This window comes from Trachemys scripta, chromosome 9, assembly GCF_013100865.1.
Source record: "Trachemys scripta elegans isolate TJP31775 chromosome 9, CAS_Tse_1.0, whole genome shotgun sequence".
Taxonomy (NCBI): Eukaryota; Metazoa; Chordata; order Testudines; family Emydidae; genus Trachemys; species Trachemys scripta.
This window is the reverse complement of record NC_048306.1, coordinates 43,720,436-43,727,411: the sequence shown is the minus strand read 5'-3', so window position 1 is coordinate 43,727,411 and position 6,976 is coordinate 43,720,436. Positions and strand designations below refer to the sequence as shown.

Here is a 6,976-nt window from a genome sequence, read left to right as displayed (position 1 = left end):
CAGCTGGAAAAGAGGGTTTGGTAGCTGGGAGGCGCTTTGGAGGCGTCTCACTGGAAGGGGAGTGATCAGGAAGGTTTGAGAGCTGGGATGGCGCTCGAGGGTTCAGCACAGTGGTGCTCAGGGCAGAGAGGGTTTGACAGACAGGAGTAGGAGTAGGGGCACTTTGGGAATGTCACAAGTTAATCTTAGGGACAGAAACAACAAGGAGTCTGGTGGCACCTTAAAGACTAACAGATTTATTTGGGCATAAGCTTTCGTGAGTAAAAACCTCACTTCTTCGGATGCATATCTATGCATATCTATGCATCCGAAGAAGTGAGGTTTTTACTCACGAAAGCTTATGCCCAAATAAATCTGTTAGTCTTTAAGGTGCCACCAGACTCCTTGTTGTTTCTGTCCCTAAGATTAACTTGTGACATTCCCAAAGTGCCCCTACTCCTACTCCTGTCTGTCAAACCCTCTCTGCCCTGAGCACCACTGTGCTGAACCCTCGAGCGCCATCCCAGCTCTCAAACCTTCCTGATCACTCCCCTTCCAGTGAGACGCCTCCAAAGCGCCTCCCAGCTACCAAACCCTCTTTTCCAGCTGCCAGAGTGCTCTCTGCCCCACCTGTTCTCATGTCAATGTCTAGGTCTGGGGATGGTAATTAGAACAGACTCCTTTATCTCCAAAGTTACGCGCTCTCTCCCCCACAGTGACTGTGGCATCAAGGGAGGGTGCTCTGCCCTTCCCAGATAATGTAGGGGAGTTAGAGCTTTGAGAGTACCTGACAATAGGGCATGTAGCCATTGCTAGCCCCAGACAGCCAGGCTCTGCGCTCCCAGTGTGCCCTCTTTGTTGCAGTCCCACGGATTTCATTAGAATTACTCCTGACTTACACCAGCAAGAGACCAGCTTGGCCCCAGGCCTGCAGGAACTACAACAAGAGAATTCTTGTGCAACGTTTTATTCCAAGGGTAGGTATTGCTTGGAGCATCTGCTCTGAAGGAATTCAGGCAGGCAGGTCTGCGCGTGGTCGGCACATGCTAGTCAATCCGACATGCAAAGGAACGACAAAGCTGCAAAGCAGATCTGCTGAGTCTGATTGTTTCCACCAATGGTGTTAGGGAGATGGCATTAGCTCACCCAGAGGTTAGTGCATGGATGTGGCTGAGGGAGCTGCAGTGATACAATGCTGGGGGAATGGCAGGTCCTTTTAGCTGGATCAGAGGTCCCTCAGTTGAGGGAAGTGCTGATGCTTTGGAGTGGTGGGTGGGTTCTTTCCATCGGTCATAGGTTTCACCCCCACTCTGGACTTTAGAGTACAGATATGGGGACCTGCATGTAGGGTTACCATACGTCCGGATTTTCCCGGACATGTCCGGCTTTTGGGGGCTCAAATCCCCGTCCGGGGGGAAATCCCCAAAAGCCGGGCATGTCCGGGAAAATCGGGAGGTCAGCCGGGCCGGCGGGGAGCCGGGTCAGCCGGGCCGGCGGGGACCCGGGCCCGCGGGGAGCCGGGTCAGCCGGGCCCGCGGGGACCCGGGCCGGGGGGGAGCCGGGTCAGCCGGGCCGGCGGGGACCCGGATCAGCCGGGCCCGCGGGGACCCCGGCCGGCGGGGAGCCGGGTCAGCCGGGCCCGCGGGGCCGGGAGCGGGGCTGTGCGCCGGGGGCCGGCAGTGCTGGGCGGGCCGGGGGTGGTCGGCCGGGGCCGGCACCCCAGGGCCCGAGCTGACCCAGGCTGAAAACGCCGGGGGGCCAGCCTGGGCCACGCCTCCTCCCCCCACATCCCCCTTACCTGCTTCAGGCTTCCCGCGAATCAAATATTCGCGGGAAGCAGGGGAGGGGGCGGAGACTTTGGGGAGGGGGCGGGGTGTGGGCGGGGCCGGGGGCCGTGGAGTGTCCTCCATTTGGAGGCACAAAATATGGTAACCCTACTGCATGTGAACCCCTAAACTGAATTACCAGTTTAGATCTGGTTTTGCTGCCACCACTCCCAAGTTCTAACTCCTTTCCCTGGGTAGCCTTGAGAGACTTCTTCACCAATTTCCTGGTGAACACCGATCCAAACCCTTGGATCTTAACACAAGGAGAATTTAATCACCCTCCCTCCTTTCCCTCACCAATTCCTGGTGAGTCCAGATCCAATCCCCTTGGATCTTAACACAAGGAAAAATCAATCAGGTTCTTAAAAAAAGGCTTTTAATTAAAGAAAAGAAAGGTAAAAGAAACCCTCTGGGAGATAGCATACAAGCTGATCTCACAGACAACAGATTCAAAACACAGAGGATGTTCCCCTGGGCAAAAACTTAGTTACACAAAAAATACCCAATTTAATTATTCCCTAATGCCCAAGACAAGTTACAAAGAAAATAAACATAAACCTATTTATTCCCTTCACTAATACTCACTACGTGATAAGAGGCTGATTTCTGGACCTTTCCCACTCTGGTCAAAACTGAAACTAAACTCTAAACAAAGGAAACTTCCCTCCTTCCTTTTGAAACATCTTATCCCCCCATTGGTTCCTCTGGTCAGGTGTCAGCTAGGCTAGGTGAACTTCTTAACCCTTTACAGGTAAAAGAGGCATTAACCCTTAACTATCTGTTTATGACACCATCCGAGGCTGGTCATAAATGCTAAGAGAGTTCGTGTTCCTACCAAATGGTTGCAGTAACTATTCAGATTGGGGACCTTTCTGGTACACAGGACTCTCTCTCAGTGGCAACTCTGTTCCTGAGGGAAGAAGTGTGTCACTGCAGTGATGGACACAGTCATGTACTTTGGATCACTGCCTCTGATGTCAAAGTGCCCCATTACTCACAGTGTAATCTGAGGTTTTGCTACCAGGATCTTCCCACAGGAATGACTTAGTGCAGTGTTTTTCAACCTGTGGTCCATGGATCCCTGGGGGTCCACAGACCATGCTTAAGATTTCCAAATGGGTCTGCACCTTCATTTGAAAATTTTTAGGGGTCTGCAAATGAAAAAAGATTGAAAACCACTGATTTAGTCTATTAATTCTTTCAGAATCAGGGACGTTATATTGAGGAACAGATTTTACTTAGACCACATTGTAGGGTTTTGTGGGGGCAATGAAAGGTGCTGTGGTCTAGTGGATTGAGCATGGGGCTGGGATCCAGGAAGCTGAGTTCTAATCCCATTTGTCACCAATTTGCTGTCTGGACAAGTCTCTAACTCCTTTATGCCTAATTTTTTCCATCTCTGAAATAACTCCTCCTTACCTGCCTCTCAGGAACTTGTAAGGATGACTGAGTCATTGCCCGTCAAGCACTCTATGTCAATGCTAAGGACTGTGTTCTCTTGAATCTAAATAGATTTTAAAAGTTACTTTGTTGCTAAGATGTAATAAGAGTAATCGAATGTGATGATTTAGATTTAATATTCAAAAGCTGTGTGAGAAAGCGCCTGCTGCTCTCTAGCAGAAATTAATGAGTTTCCTCCATTCCCATGGCTGTGCATTTATCACTGACAGTGCTGCTGCCTCAGACACAGGAGTAAACAAACAGCTGCCTGCCCACCACTAGAAATGTGGCACCTCGAGTAGTGCGTGGGAGGGTGTTTGCAAGCGTCTCAGAGGTGTGACAGACCAAGGGAACATCTGGTGCCAATCTGGAATGACTAGGGCTGCGTTGTTGGCTGGTTTTCTTCTAATTTTGAAGGCAAAGGGCAGGCTGGATAACTGACCCCTCCTTTTACTGGTGGGGTTTCTTCTGAGAGCCCCCCTCTAAGTGGCTATCCATGGCCTTGCCCAACCGCCATGCCCTGGGCAGAAGAGGCTGGGCCTGCCCATAGAGAAGGGCTGGCTGCTCTTTCAGAGTGGCCCAGACTTGGTGGGGGCTGGAGGAGCCGCCCTGTGTGAGGGTGGGAAACAGCTGCCCCATTCCTCAGTGGAGAGTCCCCCCGCTGGGCTGAGGGGCAGGGTGAAGGCACAGGAAGGCAGGGAGAAGCCATGGGGCTAATGAGGAGCAAACAAAGCAAACAAAGACAGCTACGGGTGGGGGGTAGGGGAGCAGGGGAGAGCACCTAGCAGTAAGCAGCACTCCTACTCCTTCCCACAGGGTCAGCCAGCACTAAGTTACCCACAGGCAGTTTCCCTTTGCCCTCCTGGGAGGAGAAAGAGAGGAACAGGAGTCTGTGTGTCTTGCCCTGGGTAAGTGTCCCCCACACCCACCACGCACACACCAGGAGTAAGAAACCCTCCAGGTCAGCCACGTGCCCATCCTGCCCATCCCTCTGAGTCACGGCAGTGCCACGACAGCTTGGCACATAACCAGCTCCTTCCAGATATTCTCTTCGATAGCCAGCTCAGAGCATTATGCATTGCAGGGCCTCTACCAGCCCAACTGTTCATTGGTTTGCCAGCAGTGCAGTGCGCTCCTCTTTAACACAGAACAGAACTAGTGAGAGCACGTGTCAGATATACACAGCCAGACTGTCCCGCAGCCTACTGCAGTGCCCCTGCTTGCTGATTAGCCTCTGTCACTCTGCATCATGCCAGGCGTCAGGAGCCTTTGGGTCAACTTGTTTTTTCCTCTCCTTAGTGCCTGCAGTCCATTATTCTAGCGTGTTTCAGAAGTGAAAATTTCCCCCTGGAAAAGAAGCTGGTGTGAGGTCTGGAAGTGGTTTTACCAGGCAACCTCCACTGCAGATGCCCATTGCTCATCCAGCAGGTGTTTAATAATTACACTTGGAAGGATTAGATTTGTAATGGTGAATGTTGGTACACGTCAGTTTCACAGTACACACACAAATTGAGGAAAAAGTATTTCCAGCAGTAATAATCAAAAAGTAAGAAAAACGCCACTTGAGAACTTCTGAGCATTTAGGGATGTTTCCATTGTATATTTTGACATGTGATCATGCTAAATTGTGTTTTAATGGTTATAGAGCTTTAACTTTCTGACTTTCACTGTCCACTGCCATTATATCATTATTGTCTTGCTCCCCTTGTGTGTGACCCCTTCCCATAATGTTGAGGAACTGTGAAAAAAACTAAAAAATGGATTGAAAATAAACATCAATATTAACTGTTGAAATGATCAAAACCCACAAACTTCTGCCAAGCCTGTTGATAACGTACCTGTAGAGAGTGTCGCATCACTTACGCTTTTTTTCCAGCCATCTGAGGAGCAACTGCCATCTAAACTCTGCTAATTGCCTCTTTTTAAGCACTTTTGTTGAAGGCAGCTGACCTGGACTGAGGGGTGGGAGAAGGTTGGGATTGGGGCTGGGGGGGATGGGTGAGCTGCTACTCAGTTTGTCAGGAATGAAATGGAGCAGCCTGTTTTACCCAGGGCAGTGGGGAGCAATTTGAGTTCATGCACTGTGAAATCAGAGCCATTTATTGTTCTGTGCTCGGAAATGCATTTTATGATGCAGCTTAAAGCAGGGCATCTGAACAGAGCCCATTTCAAACCTTCCTCAGAGGAGGCTGTGTAAAAATATTGCCCTGTTTTCCTCCAGCTGGAAATGATTTAGGATCCCCTGCATTCTTCCTTGAAGTGCTTTGGAGAAAATAGAGCGATGGAAGTTTAGAGACTATCAACTCACTCTCCTCCCTTCCCCACCCCAAAGACTGAGGAGCTGGTTCAAACACACAGCAAAAGAACAATACATTGGAGTCCCTGACTGTTTTGCTTGGTCAGAGGTTCCAAGACTCCATTCTCTCCCTTCCCATGCTTTCCCTGGGATCCTTCATTGAAAAGAAGTAGGTGCTTTCTAATCAGTAGAGTAAATGTTTAGGGTTTTATCATTGCTGCTTGTTTTTCCTCCTTGATGTACACCAGAATTCTCATGCACACAAGACAGGCATGATCCCCTCTGTTTCTTGTCTTCTGCAGTGTGAAATTGTGCACTTTTCCTTGCCTTAGCTTTTTGCATTGATGTCCCATGCTTCCTTCCCAGGCGAGAGGGAAAGCCTTATAGCAGAGTTGGCTTTTTTTTTAACGCCCCCCCCTCCCCCAATTTCCTGTCTGTAAATATTCCTGCAAACTCATAGACTTTAAGGTCAGAAGGGACCATTATGATCATCTGCTCTGACCTCCCGCATGATGCAGGCCACAGAGCCGTCCCTACCCTTTCCCTTGACTCTGCTGTTGAAGTCCCCAAATCCTGTGGTTTAGAGACTTCAATTAGCAGAGAATCCTCCAGCTAGCGATCCCTGCCCCATGCTGCAGAGGAAGGCGAAAAACCTCCAGGGCCTCTGCCAATCTACCCTGGAGGAAAATTCCTTCCCGACCCCAAATATGGCGATCAGTAAAACCCCGAGCATGTAGGCAAGATTCTCCAGCCTGACCCTCATTAGCCATTATACTATTTATCTGCCATGGCACGCTGTTCCTTTGACTAAAATCACGTTATCCCATTAAACCATTCCCTCCATAAACTTATCTAGCTTAATCTTAAAACCAGACAGGTCCTTCGCCCCCACCGTTTCCCTCGGAAGGCTGTTCCAATATTTCACCCCTCTGACGGTCAGAAACCTTCGTCTAATTTCAAGCCTAAACTTCCCCACGGCCAGTTTGTATCCATTCGTTCTCGTGTCCACATTAGTACTGAGCTGGAATAATTCCTCTCCCTCCCTGGTATTTATCCTTCTGATATATTTAAAGAGAGCAATCATATCCCCCCTCAGCCTTCGTTTGGTCAGGCTAAACAACCCGAGCTCCTCGAGTCTCCTTTCATACGACAGGTTTTCCATTCCTCTGTGAGTCAATGTCTCAGCTTTGCATGAATATGATCTTGAGGATGTGATGGAAGGTTTTGGACCATCCCCTGCCATGCTCATGTGAATGCGGTGCATTTAAGATCCACACTGACTGCATGTCTTATTTTTCTCTGTCATCCCTCCCTCTTTCCCCCAAGAAAATGTCTGGTCTTAGCTTCTGGCAGGAAGGAGTCACTGCTATTTTTCCTTTTGCTGATGCTAATGTAGTTCCTGATGTCTCTTGTATTGAGTAGCTTGCTCTCATGC

The 6,976-nt window shown here is 49.7% G+C and overlaps 1 protein-coding gene across 5 annotated transcripts in view; it reads left to right on the top strand.

The window, feature by feature from the left end:
• The window catches only part of LOC117882764 (probable E3 ubiquitin-protein ligase MID2), a 286,426-nt gene that overhangs the window by 67,436 nt on the left and 212,014 nt on the right, over positions 1–6,976 (top strand). The window contains exon 1 of one of the 5 annotated variants that reach the window (XM_034781531.1): positions 4,083–4,153. The exons of the other annotated variants lie outside the window; for them this stretch is intronic. The gene's annotated coding sequence lies outside the window, so the exon portion shown is untranslated. Of the gene's footprint in view, positions 1–4,082; positions 4,154–6,976 lie in introns of those variants that run through there. 5 annotated transcript variants of the gene reach the window in all.